This window comes from Crinia signifera, chromosome 19 (assembly GCF_055691185.1).
Source record: "Crinia signifera chromosome 19, ASM5569118v1, whole genome shotgun sequence".
In the NCBI taxonomy this organism is placed as follows: domain Eukaryota; kingdom Metazoa; phylum Chordata; class Amphibia; order Anura; family Myobatrachidae; genus Crinia; species Crinia signifera.
Genome location: NC_139226.1, coordinates 53,379,572 through 53,397,244, shown reverse-complemented (window position 1 = coordinate 53,397,244; position 17,673 = coordinate 53,379,572). Strand labels below are relative to the sequence as shown.

Below are 17,673 nucleotides of genomic sequence, written 5' to 3'. Positions count from 1 at the left end.
GGACGCGACGGGATGCTTCTGGGAGTGAAAGCCGGAACCGACGCAGAAAATGTTCTGGCCACGGCGTAATGGTTGGGGGATGAAAGCCAAAAACAGTATGAGATGTTCCAGCCACTGTGAGGTTCTTATTTTCTATAAAAGTAAGTGAAAATTATCATTTTCACCTACATTGGTAGAAATGAAGTGATAATATATAGGCCCCATATATCACTTTCACACCATTGTACCCTATCACACTTGATTGGGATGTGGAAACTGGATCCGGTGAATAACTTGTCCATATGCAGCTATGTGCCTGGAGGGTGAAAGCTGGAACCTGTGAATGAAATGTCACCTCCTTGGCAAGGTGCTTTTGTGGGTGAAACCTGGAACTGGCACAAGAAATGTTCCGGCATGATGGTTGGGCAGTGAAAGCCGGAACCGGCGCATGAGATGTACCGACTGCTGCAAGGTACTTATTTTCTACAAAAGTAGGTAAAAATTGTTATTTTCACCTACTTTGGTAAAAAAAAAGTGATCATTTTTAGACCCATATACCACTTTCACACCGCTGTACCCTTTCACATTCGATTGGGGTGTGAAAACCGGAATCTGGGAATAACTTGTACGCAGCTATGTGCCTGGAGGGTAAAATCTGGAACCTGTGATGAAATGTTCCTGACTTACCAAGGTGCTTGGGGGTTGAAGCCGGAACCGACGGATGAGATGTTCTGGCCGTGACGAGGTGCTTTTGGAAGTGAAAGCTGGAACCGACGCATGAGATGTTCTGGCCTGCGACTAGATGCTTTTGGGAATGAAAGCTGGAACAGACGCCGAAAATGTTCCGGCTGCGGCGTGATGGTTGGGGGGTGAAAGCCAAAAACGGAGCATGAGATGTTTCAGCCGCTGTGAGGTACTTATTTTCTACAAAAGTAAGTGAAAATGATCAATTTCACCTACTTTGGTAGAAATGAAGTGATAATATATAGTCCCCATAAACCACTTTCACACCACTGTACCCTATCACACTTGATTGGGATGTGGAAACTGGATACGGCGAATAACTTGTCCATATGCAGCTATGTGCCTGGAGGGTGAAAGCTGGAACCTGTGAATGAAATGGTACTGCCTCGGCAAGGTGCTTTTGTGGGTGAAACCTGGAACCGGTGAAAGGAATGTTCCAGTAGCGGCGTGGTGGTTTGGCGGTGAAAGCCGAAACCTGCGCATGAGATGTACCGGCTGCTGTGAGGTACTTATTTTCTACAAAAGTAGGTGAAAATTGTTATTTCCACCTTCTTTGGTAAAAAAAATGTGATCATTTATAGGCCCCATATATTATTTTCACACCACTGTACCCTTTCACATTCGATTGGGGTGTGAAAATCGGAACCTGGGAATAATTTGTTCCGTACACGGCTATGTGCCTGGAGGGTAAAAGCTGGAACCTGTGAATGAAATGTTCCCGACTTGGCAAGGTGCTTTTGTGGGTGAAACCTGGAACCGGCACAAGAAATGTTCCGGCGTGATGGTTGGGCAGTGAAAGCTGGAACCGGCGCATGAGATGTACCGACTGCTGCAAAGTACTTATTTTCTACAAAAATAGGTGAAAATTGTTATTTTCACCTACTTTGGTAAAAAAAAAGTGATAATTTTTAGACCCCATATACCACTTTCACACCGCTGTACCCTTTCACATTCGATTGGGTTGTGAAAACCGGAATCTGAATATAACTTGTACGCAGCTATGTGCCTGGAGGGTAAAATCTGGAACCTGTGAATGAAATGTTCCCGACTTGGCAAGGATCTTGGGGGGGTTAAGCCGGAACCGACGGATGAGATGTTTTGGCCACGACGAGGTTCTTTTAGGAGTGAAAGCCAGAACCGACGCATGAGATGTTCTGGACGCGACGGGATGCTTTTGGGAGTGAAAGCCGGAAGCGACGCAGAAAATGTTCCGGCCACGGCGTAATGGTTGAGGGTTGAAAGCCAAAAACGGAGCATGAGATGTTCCGGCCGCTGGGACGTACTTATTTTCTACAAAAGTAAGTGAAAATTATCATTTTCACCTACATTGGCAGAAATGAAAATTATCATTTTCACCTACATTGGCAGAAATGAAGTGATAATATATAGGCCCCATATATCACTTTCACACCATTGTATACTATCACACTTGATTGGGATGTGAAAACTGGATCCGGCGAATAACTTGTCCATACAGTATGCAGCTATGTGCCTGGAGGGTGAAAGCTGGAACCTGTGAATGAAATGTCAGCGCCTTGGCAAGGTGCTTGGGGGTAAAGCCGGAACCGACGGATGAGATGTTCTGGCCGCGGCGAGGTGTTTTTGGAATTGAAAGCTGGAACCGACGCATGAGATGTTCTGGACGCGACGGGATGCTTCTGGGAGTGAAAGCCGGAACCGACGCAGAAAATGTTCTGGCCACGGCGGAATGGTTGGGGGATGAAAGCCAAAAACAGTATGAGATGTTCCAGCCACTGTGAGGTACTTATTTTCTATAAAAGTAAGTGAAAATTATCATTTTCAACTACATTGGTAGAAATTAAGTTTCAGAGAAGCAGCGCTGATGTCACAATGAATAGATTGAACAACTTTATGGTGAAAAAACAATTTATATCACAAAGATAAATAAAAACATTACATACATTTGCACATGACAATATCGCACAATAAAAATGTTAAAAAGAAGGTCTCACTCTTTGATTGGATATGGATCCGTAAGGGCCAATGCCCTATTGAGTATCAGTCCAGATTGGAAAGTGCACTTAACCAATGGTATATCTGCTGATTGGGAAGATGAATGGGGAAAAGATTTTGGGGGACAATTCACCGGTCCTCTCTATGTTCACGGATAGATGGTAGTAGCCGCTGGAGGAATCAATGGAGAAATGTCCGTATTTTATCCCTTAAAGGACCTCTATTGGCTTTCAGAGAAATTGGTATTCAATACCCCATTTGGGTACCTCCCATATATGAAATTGCAGTGAATGTTGTAAGCACTGAAGGAGGGTGGGCAGGAATTCTCCAACCTGGACTAGGTTTGATAAAGGGGGGATGGCAGAACCTCTAACAGGTGGCTATGATGGTGTTGGCTCACCTGGAGGAAAAAGCTGCTGGTTGCCCCTGGTCACTATTGTGGTGGAGAGTTATCAGTCCCACTTGAGGTATTTGATGAGGGACCACTGTCTCATACAGGTGGCTATGGATGGCGGGGCTCACCTGGAGTTCAGTGTCCTGTAGAGGTCTTGGAGGGTGGATCAGAGTTGAAATTCCCAAAAGTAGGCAGACGATGGACTGGATGGTAATATGGGTCCAATCTGTAGGAGTGAGAGGCTGCACCTGACGCGTTTCGCCACTAGCTTGTGGCTTTTTCAAAGGTGGCTTCTAGTGTGGTGGCTAGGGGTATATATACCCATACTAATGAGTAGCCAATTGACATTCAATCAGAGTAATAATACATTACAATCATAATTTCAATGTTTAATCATAAAGTAGGAGACAAACATACTGATATAGTAGGTATAATACCATAAAACATTTAATATTCCCAGTGGGTATCTGTTAAATCATGAAAATATATTGTGTTAATAATTATCACTTCCGGGTCAAAAGGTCACTTTGTTCCCCGCAAGTAACACAGTTATGGACAGAGGGGAGGACATTTGGTACTAACAGTCTAGGTTGGAAAACGAGTCCTCAGTTAGCTGCCTCTGTGTTATTTTCTAAGAAAACGATATTCGTAAGCTTGGATTCATAGCGATATATGGGTGGAACGCATATGCGTTCCACCTGCCGAGAATGACTTCCCGCTTCCGCCGGAAGCTCAGTGGTTGTATTGGCCGGAATTCGGCCATATGACACGTGTACTAACACGTGGTCCAGGCTTGACAAGCCCTAATTTGTCTAGATGCGGTGACGCTGTATACCCGCGTCATCGCATCTTTAGGTGGTATGTTATGCGTCACTTCCGGGGGAGCGGAGCCAGTCGCCATAGAGATGGAATTTGTTTATCATGGATGGGTGCAGTATTAGAACTGCCCCTTTATTTGAACAAAAGCAACTTTATTTTAACACATGAATGTTACACTCGGATATCGTTTTCTACTATTAACCCCTGCCCATAGCGAAAAAAAGTCATTATTTTTCTGGGGAGCATTATTAGTAAGCAATTTTGCATATATACACAGCAAGGTCATGGGGATGAAAATAAGTACAATATATATAAAAAAAGTTAATAATATTTGATATGGTAGAGAGTGTAAATATATAGGACTTCACATATCAACTTATTATATATGGAAAGAGATGCACAAATACAAATAATAATAATAGAAAAAAAAAAAAAATATATACACATATATATCCAACATATAACCTAAATGGTATTTTATTACTTACAAAATAACGTTAATTGGTGGATGTATGAAGACATAATTTATACGGTATAATTTTTATATATATATAGCAGTACATTATGGAGAGACTCTTTTTATAGTTTATCACCATATAGCTTTTGTGGTGGTTTATCCAGGCTAATATTGTATTAAAAAAAGGGGGGGGGGGGGGGGGGGGTAGGGTCTAAACTAATTTATACTAAAAGAGGGGGGTCTTATCGATATTATATAAGGATTCTTTATATTGAAGAGGGCCCGCTGTTGTCCTTCATGGACATATTATTATCTTCGACACCTACACATAGTCACATGGTACAATCCATTAAATGATACAGAACCAGACAAGGAAAGCAATAATTGTTCTATAATACTATGTTTAATTCCATTGCCTCGTTGAGGCCTTTTTTAATACAATATTTGACATCCCTTTTTCTTTCTTTTCAAAGGTACAAGAACCATGCCAGTCCAACGCACGAAAATCGTGGTGGGCAACACCCACACCCTAAAGTCTCCAGTTGGGATTGTGCGCATTCTGGCAGTCGGGGTCCCCGCCGCCTGCCCGCATCCCCCCCTAACCCCCCATAACCCCGTCCGTCTCCCTGAGGCGGAGACGAACAGGGTTTCCATCGCGCTGGCGACGGAGACTGAGACGCGCGTGCGCGTGAGACGCACGCGCTTCCCAGTGTATTCGCTGGCGCGGCTGCTGGCGGGTCGCCAGGGCGGACGTTCTGGCGATCCGCCAGCCAGGATGGGACCTGCCCCATCTGTAGTATGCTAATTATTATAAGAACTTAGAGTTGCTTTCTCTTACCATAACCCACTTTTAGGTTCTTCTATTTATCCAATTGTTTGCTATTACATATGGCGTGTATTGGTCCCATTATTCCTGTTAGACCAGGGCACACACCAACCGAATATAAGCGAGAACCTATGTACAGTATATGGGCATGGTAGCAATGGATTACTTGGCCTAACCAGTCCGCAATACCTACTAACAGTCCCCATTTTCCGGGTCACCTAGCTGGTGCACAGGTTTAGTCATTACTGTCACATTTTCAAACATGCTGCATTAGTTCCTAACCGACACATTTTATGGACCCACAGGTGTCTTGTAAAACATAAACTGTTGGTACCGTAGATGTTGAGGACCGGTTGGGCCACCCATGACTTATCTGTCGGTGTTCAAATGCACATGCCCCGTTTATACTTCTTAGTGATCAATGCAACTCGGTGCAGGATGTGGTTAACATTGCCATCAGCGGTCACAACACCCAAACAGCAGAAACCAAGGGTTAGGTTCCACAGTATGAAGCCTTTTAAGCATAATTTGCATTCTTTGATATTTCACACTTCCTCTCTGTAATATAAAGACATTGCATTGGCTGATATCCCTCTGTCATCACCGTCCTCTTTAAGATTATTTTTGATTTCTGTGGTTTGGTAAACTTGTCTATTCATCCAGATAAGGTTGGCCTTTTTTCCAATGGCATTTTAATTTCCTGCCGGTCTTTAGATTTTTGGTTTTTCTCGTGGTCCTCCGCTTTGTCTACCTCCTCCTCTAACGACATTTCCATATTCTCATCCACCAACGATTCCCCTCTTTAACGTCCTGTGACGTCAGCTGCTCACTCCTGGCAGGCATCGTCCCGTCCGCATAGCCATGGGAACACCCAGTATTTTATGGGGATGTCCGTAAATCGCTGGGCGAACCCCCTCTCCGCTGCCGTCCGCCCCCGGCCCACCCCTGATGTTTGCAAAGAGCTCGGCAACTATGCAAGCCGGTGAAGCCATTCGCAAAGGGGAACTGTACATGTGCATAATCGATCATGCGCAGTCCCACAAACATCGGGACAGAGCAGAATATCGCAGAAATGTGAGTCAATCAAAATGACCCCCTATGTCCTTCTGCCTTTGCACCTCTGCCTAGTGTTCATTCTAGCACCCGCTATCTTTGAAAACCCATGCAGTTCCTCTTCCTTGCCTGGGGTGTCGCTGTCTGCTGTGGTGTTTCTAGCACAGTTCGGGTTTGCATATCAGTGCACAGACCACACTGTGCTAGAAGCACTACAGCAGACAGCGACACCCCAGGCAGGGAAGAGGAACTGCATGGGTTTTCAAAGATAGCGGGTGCTAGAATGAACACTATCTGCCTTTTAGACACTTTTTTTGTGCTCCTCTGCCTTCTGTATGAGTTGCACTGTGCCCAAACCTCAGTAATATTTGTGCTTTATAGCATACACACACTTTATTTTGTGTCCTTTTTCTTTGATTCCTTTGGAAAACAACCATGTTGCAATTGCATTGTTTTTTTCCAGGTCACTTGGCAGATGAATATTTATATATTTAGCCTTTTCCCAGTATTGGCATACACATTTTCTATTGTTCACTTTATAGTGTCCTCATCCAAACCTAAAATTAGCTCTGTGCTACACATGCAAAGTTTAATTTTGTTTTGCACGAACTGTATTGTTAGTTTATGCTTTTTGTACACCAGTGCCTCCTGAATAATATTGTAAACCTTTAAATGTATGCTTTTGTTATTGTTTTTTTACCTGAAGTATTATTTTTGTGTATCTCTACTTGTGCTTTTTAGAAAAGATAAATAAATACATTGGTGTATAAACCTAGACGATGTTTATTTGCATGATACTTTTTATTTGGTTTTGCATAACAAACAACACGAACCCCCCCCACATACATGGTATAGTTGAAATGTATATCAGACAGAATCACTAAGCTAAACATACATTGTACAAATTGTTAATGTTCAAAAGGAGAACATGGATGAGCCAGGATTATTTATACATTCACAATATTCCAGAACATCTCAGGATGTATATGTATATACCCGAGGGCGCCTACTCGGGCATAGTTTGAGTTTCCCATACAATTAAAACATAAACATGTTCGCTCAGAACTGGCTCATCTAGGAGGAGCTAATTTGCCAATCATTGCATTGGTTGTCAGTAGAAAGTGATTCAGCAGTACTAGCTATACCAGCCAAACGATTCGGTCCAATCCTATTAGTATAGGTCATAAAAAATAACAACCCCCCCCCCCAAACACCCAAAGCAACCCACCTATATAACCCCCCTCCCTGTACTACCCAACCCCAACTAGGGTGCACTTGGATCCCTGAACTGTACCCCCCCCCCCCACCCCGGCTATCTATCTAACTATTCCCTTCCCCCTCCCAACTTGACCAACCTCCCCCCCCTTGCTAATACAGGATATTGTATCATAGTAAATGTAGCAACTTGGGAGCGTAACCCCCAGACTCCAAAGGCATCAGATCAAACAAAAAAATAAAAAAAATTCAGCCTCCCGATGAAATATGTCAGACCACATTATATCCAGTTACCTAATCTAAACGGATATATATAATAGGCATTTTGTGTTAGGGATACAAGGAGACATTAAACACAGGCATCAGCAGGGGCATGGCCTAACTGAGCTAGCGGGTGCACGCGGGGAAGCTGAGCTCCGTACAAATCCTGTACTTCTATCCTGCCTGCGGAGTTTCTGGCTTCCCTGCCCTGCTTGCCTTGATCTCTGGAGACCTCCCGATCCCGATGGACCGCTGAATGCCCACCTGACCGTCATAACTTGGACGAGCAGAGACCCCTGGCCTGCTATCCCTGCTGCGGCCGAGGCTAGGCACCATCTTGGATTTTCTATTTGGCGTCCTGTGTTTCTCTCTGCTTAATCTCCACGTTATTTCTGGGTGCTGCAGCGGGCTGGTTACGGGCGCTGGCTGCTCCCTGTTACAGTGAGCGGTGAGAGCGGGAAGTGTTCCCGTTAAGGGCGCGCTGCCACGGTCCGCGCAGGGGGTGTCTGTGCCATCCTGCCCGCTTGCTCCCTGGACTGTGGCCGCCTGCACACATCCTCCTAGCCCTGACGCCTCGGACCTCCAACAAATCCTCTAATTTTGGGATACAACTTACCTACGGTGGGAATTAATATTGTACAGCGCCCTCACATTGCCGGTTAGTACCTCTGACGAAACAACAGGTTGCAAAGACCCAACATATTTGGTCTGGCTGTTTTACCCTTGGTAATCATCTCATCTGGGCATCCATTGATCCACTCCAACTGTGGTGAGCTCTTTGGTGAGACTGAACTTTCTAGAAATTATCCCAATCCCGGCGGAGTGCTAGCTTAAGATAAGTAAGGATGGAAGGAAAATATTGGACCACTAAAAAATAAGCAAGGTACCCGGGTAATAGAAGAAGTAGAGAAAGCGGAAATATTCAATTAATTTTTTTCTTCGGTATTTACAAGGGAAGAATTTTCAGAGATTCTCCCACAGATTCAATGATCAGCTCTTAATTGTTCCCAAACGGTATGTTTCAGTGATGAAATAGTCAAAAATATATTAGTAACAAATCTCCTGGCCCGGATGGAATACCATTATATCTGATATTCAATGAATCCTTAAAATCAGGGACAGTACCAAGGGACTGGCAAACAGCCAACGTAGTGCCAATATGGAAGAAAGGTAGCAAAACTAACCCTGAAAATAATAGACCAGTCAGCCTTACATCCATTGTGGGGAAAATATTGGAAGCAGTAATAAGAGATAGTATCCAACATTTCTTAAAACAGGAGAAGGTGATAAATAAGGCTCTTCATGGGTTCGTCAAAAATAGATCATGCCAGACGAGGAAGTCAGTAGGGGGTGCACTTGAGGAAATCTGTTACTGTAATACTGTACTTCTTGATTTCGCTAAAGCTTTTGACACGCTGCCTCATAAAAGGTTATTAATAACACTAGGTAATTTAGGGATAGGAGATAAAATTTATAATTAGATTAAAAACTGGTAACAGAACAGATATTGGTGGTAAATGGCATGCATTCCAGATGGGATAAGGTCCAAAGTGGAGTCATACAAGGTTCAATATTAGGACCCAACTTGTTTAATATATTCATTAATTATATAGGTAGTGACATTGCAAGTAAGATTGCACTTTTTGCGGACGATACAAAATTGTGTAAGGAAATGAACTCAGGAGAGGATGTGGATACTCTACATTGTGACTTAATTAAACTTGAAAAGTGGGCGGAAAGGTGGAAAATGCAGTTTAACGTTAAGAAATTTAAGGTAATTCATTATGGGAACAAAAATGAACAAGCTACTTACAGGCTAAATGGAGTTAATATAGGTGTAGTAGAGAAGGACTTAGGGGTCATTGTAGATGATAAATTGGGTAATAGTGCACACTACTCAAGTACAGCAGCAAAAGCAAAGAAGACACTGGCATGCATTAAAATGGGAATGAATTCAAGGGGTGCCAATATGATAGTGCCCCTTTTCAAGGCATTGGTGAGACCACACTTAGGGCCTTATTTTGGTTCATTCTTTCTGACAAAATCCTTGGGCAAAACCATGTGCACTGCAGGTGGGGCAGATGTAACATGTGCAGAGAGAATTAGATTTGGGTGGGGTTTTACTTCAAAGTGAGATCTATATTGCAGTGTAAAAATAAAGCAGTCAGTATTTTCCCTGCACAGAAACAAAATTACTCACCCAAATCTAATTCTCTCTGCACATGTTACATCTGCCCCCCAGCAGTGCACATGGTTTTGTCCAGCTAAGAAGGATTTTGTCAGAAAGAATGAACCAAAATAAGGCCCTTAGAATTCTATGTCCAGTTCTGGGCACCGCACATTCAAAATGACATAAATGAATTGGAACAGGTACAGAGAAGGGTGACTAAACTAGTGAAATGTCTTGAATCACTAGAATACAAAGATAGGCTAACCAAGCTGAATATGTTTTCACTGGAGAAACGGAGGTTCAGAGGAGATATAATTAGTATGTTCAAATACAGGATTGGGAATGAAATGTTCAGTGTCAGGACTATACTCAGTACACACAGGCATGAGGCTCCAGGAAAGGAATTAAGAGGATTCTTTACCATTAAAGTAGTGAAATTCTGGAACAGATTGCCGGAAGAGGTGGTTGCAGCAACTACTGTTAATGAATTTAAATCAAAACTGGATACATTTATGGGCACTAAGGGAATCACATAAATATGACTTACTCAAGTCAGTAGCTACATGTCACATAGATTGACTGATGTCTTTTTTCAACCTTGATTACTATGATTACTATGTAAAATGACTGAACAAAGCAATAAAAAAAAAAAAAACTGTGAATACAAACCATATAATCACGTATACATGTGGCAAGCAAAAAGTGGATAATACATACAAATCACATGAAATTGTGCTTGGCTACACATGGCCCAATTCAGACCAAATATGCTGATTATCTTGACTGGGCATGTTCGGTGCGCTGTGTGCATGTACGGTGTCCCCTTGTGAACAAGTCAGCGATGGCTGTTGTTTGCAAGTTGATTGTCAGCCGGAAAGCATTGAGACGCGGTGATAGAAACTGGTGGTGCAGTGTTTACCTGAGCTCCAAAGATTCACATCCTAGCAATCAGGTGTCTAAACCAGGCCTGCAATTTAGTTGTATGTACAATACTCTATCAACAGTACTCTATCAACAATTACAAAGGAAGTAACATAAACATACAAGTAATCAACAAAAACATAGGACAAACTCCACTTAATAGTATGTTAAAATGCTGGCATCCGCCCTAAAGTCACCCTTCTCCAAGAGATGAAGAAAGTCCACTAGGGAGGCCTATGGTTAAGCCATGCAAGAGTATCTCTCCAACCCCTTCTGCACTAACTGACAGAAAATTAAAAATATATGTATAAAATTGAACATCTTTCAATGGAGAAACCAAAAAGGCACATGAAACCAAAAAGGCAATAAATATTAGTGTTAGGAAGCAGAAGCTATATACAGAAAATGAAAATACTAAAAGGTCAATAATATATTAAATATTTTAAATAAATAGTGTTAGTGAAGAAAATAAAGTGCTACAGTGCTACCTTGCAGCAACCCCATAATACTCTAATGCTGGGTACACACCAGGACGACTAGGGCCCGATCCCCTCAATCTAGATCCAATTCCGACCAATTGGATGTAGATTGTGTGGTGATTGGGCCCTTTTCTGACCTGGTGTGGACCGATACCGATCCGATGCGCGGTCCCGCGGGTCGGTCGGCCGTTATTGAGATCCTACCTGCTGCAGGTAGGATCTCAATAACGACCATACAGCCAGGTGCGGGTCGCCATCGGATCGGACCCGTGAGCGGGTCGTCAGTGTCTCGTCCGACCCGCTCACGGTGACGCGGGGGGGCACGACCCGCTCACGATGTGCATCGTGAGCGGGTCGTCCTGGTGTGTACCCTACATAAGGGGGATATTCTGCTTCACTCGGAAAGGCACAATCACTCTCTAATGGACAAAACCATATGGACTGCAGGTGGGGCTGATGTAACATGTGCAGAGAAAGTGGGTGTTTTTGGGTGTTTTATTGTTTCTGTGCAGAGTAAATACTGGCTGCTTTATTTTTACACTGGAATATAGATATCAGTTTGAAGTACCCCCCCCCCCCCCCCACCCAAATCTAACTATCTCTGCACATGTTACCCATGTGCATATGGTTCTGTCCATTAGAGAGTGATTGTGCCTTTCTGAGTGAATCAGAATAACCCCCTATGTGGCACCTAAGGACCTGCACATCCTCCTAATGCAGGTTCCTTTCTGCCTCTCACAACAGACATATACTGTATATACTGGCAGATAATCAATTACTTTAGTAAAGCCACTCAGGGGCATGAAAGGGAAGGAAAAAAGATTCTGGGTAAGAAAAAAATACATTGATTCCCTTCAGCACAATGATTGGCATTATAACCATTTTTTTCTTATCCAGTATCACCCGTCCCTTTCATGCACCTGAGTGGTATTACTAAACTAACTGAGAATCTGCCAGTATATATATATATCTCCATATCATAGGCGAATCTAGAATCATGGTAATGGGTGGTCCCAGATCTAGACATAATAGCAGGGGGACCTTTGCGCGGCATAGACGCATGTCAAAAAGGGGGCGTGGCCTCATGGGAAGGAGGCATGTCATCACAAAAAGGGGTGTGGTATTACACTTTAGACCTGGGGTAGCCAACTCCAGTCCTCGAGAGCTACCAACAGTACATGTTTTCCAGATCACCTTACAGAATCACAAATGAAGTAACTAGCTCCACCTGTGGATCGTTTAAAATGTTTCAGCTAGTAATGAGTGCACCCGTGCAGCAGCTAGGTTGTCTGGAAAATGTGAACTGTTGGTAGCTCTCGAAACTGGAGTTGGCTACCACTGCTTTAGACCATACACAGTAATGCCCATTACACATTTTAGCAAACTCCATAATACCTATTACACATAAAGCCACACGCCGTAATGCCAATTACACATAAGGTCACACACCATAATGCCCATTACACATTGTGCCACACATCATGATGCCCATTACATACTATATAACAAACCGTAATGCCCATTACATATTTGCCACATAAGTGCTGCTTACCTACGTGCTCATTGCTAGGGGGTTCTTGCTTGATGGCACCATAGTACCCATTACACATGATGCCGCACACCATAGTACCCATTACACATGATGCCGTACACCATAGTACCCATTACACATGATGCCGCACACCATAGTACCCATTACACATGATGCCGCGCACCATAGTATCCCTTACACATGATGCTGCGCACATAATGCCCCTTACACATGATGCTGCTCACATAATGCCCCTTACACATGATGCTGCACACTGTAATGCCCCTTACACATTAAGCCACACATTATGCGTAATGCCCCCACATACCGCCACTTGTAGCGTCCCTTAAGCAATGCCCCCAAAAGTGTCACTCCATCTCTCCCTGCTGCTGCGACTGAGATCAACCTCGAGCTTCAGTGATGCCGAAGGGGGAACTGGCAGCCGTTGAACTGGGTGGGGGTCGGAATTAGCGGGTCCCATGTTATCCTATAGGGAAAACGTTCCAGCTTTGCCTGGCAGTATCTCCGGTTCCCAGGGGGCTAGAGACACGGGGCTGGGCTCGTTGAAAAGCCCCATCCCTCAGCTACAAAATGGGCTAATGGGTGGTCCAGTGCACCCCCGGATCACCCCCTAGATTCGCCTATGCTCTATATGTCTGTCTAAAGGCCCATACACACTGGATGATTTTGAGCTGAAAGCCACTCAGTTTACTCGTTTGAGTTGCTTTCAGCTCAAAAGCCACTCAGTGTGCACGGGGCAGTGATGAGCGGTGATGCGCGCTCCCGTATCATCGCCACTCATCTGCTGGTATTACCAGCAGATGTGCAATGGGGTGGATGGCTTTCCATGGTGCTCCAATAATAAATGAGGATTAATCCATATGTCCTTAGAATCACATGCATGTAATAGGAGCCTGTCCCTCTTTAAGTACAGTATAAATAAGTGAAATGATCACAAAAGTGATCATCCGTTTCCAGGGGATATGTTGGAAATATTACTTGATAAATAAATAGTGACCTTACTTTAGTCCATCTTATTAGAAAGTGAATACCAGCTACATAGCAACATTAAGGGGGATATCCAATCGAAATGCAAAAACCACCTGATTACAATTTTTGCACTTCTGAGTCAATTGTCGAATAAGATCCATTGTAGGAAAATTCTGCAAATGCATTTAATGGCTACCCCGGAAGGCAAATGTGGCTTTGGACCTACAAATGTCCCTCAAATTGCCAATATGCAACCTGCCATAAACCATTGCAGGGTAGGATGACCATATAACTGTATAGTCCGACCAGGGGCGTAGCTAGCGTGAGGCAACCCCCGCGGCCGCTTGGGGGAGCGGGGGCACCTGCACCCTCATACCCCACGGTGCAGTGCAGGGACTGGGTCGGGACGCGCTGTCAGTCAGCGGCGCCGGCAGCAGGAACTCTCTCTCTCTCCCCTCTGACGGCAGCTAAGCTCCAAGTGTCATAGAGACAGGCTGCCGCTGGCTGCAGATAGAGGGAGCTAGTGTGCAGATCCTCTAAGCTCCAGCCTCCAGCGTGTCCTGTCCTGTACGAGAGAAGGCCTGCCCTGGAATCTTGTGGCCAGCAGCTGAGTAGGTACTAGGTAGTGGTACACTTTGATGAAGTTTGAGGGAGTGGGGGAGGACTCAGAGGTGGTATGTTTGTGTGTATATGCTGTGTGTGTGCTTGTATGCATGTGTGTATGTATTCTATGTGTGTGTGTGACTGTGTACATGCTGTGTTTATGTATTCTGTGTGTATGTTTGCTATGTGTGTCTTCTGTACATGCTGTGTATCTTTTTTGTGTGTATGCTATGTGTTTGAAGTTATGCTGTGCTTGTGTGTGTGTGTGTGTGTATCTGATGTGTGTGTGTGTATCTATGTTATGTTGGTGTCTGTACATGGTGTGAGTATGCTATGTATGTGTGTGTGTGAATGTATGCTATGTGTGTGAATGTATGCTATGTGTGTGAATGTGTGCTATGTGTGTGAATGTGTGCTATGTGTGTGTGTGTGAATGTGTGCTATGTGTGTGTGTGAATGTGTGCTGTGTGTGTGAATGTGTGCTATGTGTGTGAATGCCCCTGCTCTCCCCTCAGACCATTTGCACTACTAGCAGTAATGGAAGCTGAAGCTGCAGTCATACATATATTTACACAGCAGCTACAGTTAGTAAAGAGTAGACACAGCAGAAACTGAGGTATGTAGTGGGAATAAAGGGGGGGGGGACTTGTGTGCAGGGTGTGCATCATGTAAGGAGTGAATAAGATATTGTAGGTATAATGGCTAAGAGGGGTGGGAAATGGAATGTCATAAAATTCTGATGACAAATAATTGGCAAGGAGGAAATGTGCTAACATTATGATGAAAAATGTGAATGGTGGGAGGTGGGGGCATGTTATAAAAAATATGGACAGGTAACACAAATATCATGAGAAGGGGGCATGTGAAGAAAAATTAGAATGGTGGGGGCAATTGAGGATAATTGTGATGGGCAGGGGAGACATGTGAAGAAAAATGTGGGAATAGGGAAATTAAATGAAAAATGTAGTAGTGGGCCGTGAAGGAAAATTGAATAGGCAGGGTGTGTGCATGGATGAGAAGTTGATGAGCATGCAAGACTTTCAATATATTTTGTAAGGTCTTTGGTACTTTCTACAGATGGGCAACGGAGCCTGCCTCCGGTCCCCGCCCCCGTCGCCCTCAAACCCCCCACCCTGAGCGTCCCCCTAACCCTGCCCATCTCCCTGAAGCGGAGAGGGGCAGGGACATGCAGCGTCCCCGCCGAGAGACTGGGACGTGCGCGCGTGTGAAATGCTCGCGTGTCCCAGTTCAGTGTAGCCCCTGCCGCCAGTGCTCGCCAGCGGGAAGGGTCTGGCGAGCCCCGGCCAAGGATGGCAGGGGCTCCATCTGTATATCCATGCCTCTTTCCTTTCTTTACCTCTGCCACAATCTACATTTGTCCCTCTAGGCACCCCTCTCCCCACTCGTCCTTCCTCATCTGTACATCTGCTATCTCCTCATCCTCATGTGGGCCTGCGCCTCCTCCATCCATGGCTGGTGGCTGCCATTCAAAGTGACCAACAGAAACAAGAATTATGGCAGGTAAGCACAATTTACATAACACACATGTTGTGTGTGTGTGTGTGTGTGTGATATATATATATATACACACACACACACACATACGTGAGATGTGTCTTTACATATTGTGTCATATTGTGAAAGGGGGTCCTAAGGTAAGTCGCATATAGTGTAGGTGCACTATTTGGGGGGGGGGGGGGGGGGCGCCAGAAAGTTTTTTGGCAGGGGGGAGCAAAATTTATAGTTACGCCACTGAGTCCGACAACGACCATCGGGATAAATCACAATAATAACCTGTTTCTTATTTCCCTATTATAGCTTTATTCTTTACATTGTTCAGCAAATTCTAGGCTGTATTGTTTTGTTCCAAGGACATATATGGTCATTTCCATATCATGTACAGTAGAAGAATTTGCTGTCACCAAGTTTTTGGAGAATTTATTTTGTGTAAATGTATTTTTACTGTTACAGTATCTCATTCTTCTGCTCGATGATCAATTTAATAAATTGCCCCTAAGCACAACTGTACAGATCATCCATACATTGTACACTATAGAGAAAAATGGAATTTGTACTCTATGGTGATCCTGCCACCTTCTGGCCCATCTGCGGTATTGTAAACACATGCTCCAATATACGAGACAATGGGCCAAATGTATCAAGCTTCACAAAGTGATAAAATGGAGAGTAATAAACAACCGGCCAATTATCTCTGTCATGTCACAGGCTGAGTTTGAATAAGGACCACTTTAGAGCTTGATACATCTGGCCCATAGACTTGTTAGGTTTTATTTTGTCACATTAGAACATTTTAAATAAAATATCATTTTTAAATACAATTCATACCTTACAACTTTGGCCATCAGGGAATCTGGAATGGCGGGTGTGGCATAGTGCCGTGACCCCTGTTGTTGTCATTTTGGGGGAGTGCTCAGCGCTCCCTGAGCAGCCGGTCTCCCCTCCTTGCACTGTTAGATACCATGAGTGCATCTATTCGGTGATCACCAGCTGCTTTGCAGAGCAGAGGTATGCAGACTTGCCTACCCTCCCACATTCACCGGGATGCTCCCGACTTTTACATGAGCCTCCCGCTGCCCCGCCATCCCCCTCATACCTCCCAGTTTTTGTGACCCCTCCTTTGAAATCCAGACTGCGTGTGTGCGCACATCCGGAAATGGCAAGTGTCGGGTGTGCCCACGGGAGGGCACAGCTGTGTGTGTGCACTTACAGGAAGTCTCTGCATCAGGAGGAGCTGGAGACTAGAGCAGGCAGCCGGGGCTCTGTTTCACTCAAGCTGGCCCCAACCACCACACACACAGAGCAGGCTCTGGCTCCATGCTTCAGGCCGGGAAACGCTCATTAGGTCTACAACAACTAGGTCGACAAGCATTGGGTCGATGCCATTAGGTTGACATGGGTCAAGGTCAACATGGATTTAGGTCGACATGGGTCTAGGTCGACATGGGCAAGGTCGACAGTCAAAAGGTCGACATGGGGTTTTTCACAGATTTTTGAGCCGACATGTGCCGTCAGGCGGTATTTCATGCCCTACCATCCACTAGGGCGCGGTGGGAGAATAAAATAGTGTGCCGAGCGTAGTGAGGCAACGAGCCTGAAGTATTGTAAGCGAATTGAGAGATGCAGGGGTATGCGGTGCACTTGAAACTGTGTCCATGTCGACTGTGATTCGGGTCAAAAAACTGAGAAAAACCCCATATTGACCTTTTGACTGTTGACCTAGATCCACGTCGACCTTG

The 17,673-nt window shown here is 44.5% G+C and overlaps 1 long non-coding RNA gene across 3 annotated transcripts in view; it reads left to right on the top strand.

Moving 5' to 3' along the window:
- LOC146042544 (uncharacterized) overlaps positions 1–17,673 on the top strand; it is a 55,689-nt gene that overhangs the window by 8,492 nt on the left and 29,524 nt on the right. For 2 of the 3 annotated variants that reach the window (XR_014463908.1, XR_014463910.1), the window contains exon 2: positions 15,804–15,937. This is a non-coding gene — a long non-coding RNA (uncharacterized LOC146042544). Of the gene's footprint in view, positions 1–4,840; positions 6,431–15,803; positions 15,938–17,673 lie in introns of those variants that run through there. The other variant, XR_014463907.1, reaches the window with a different exon arrangement.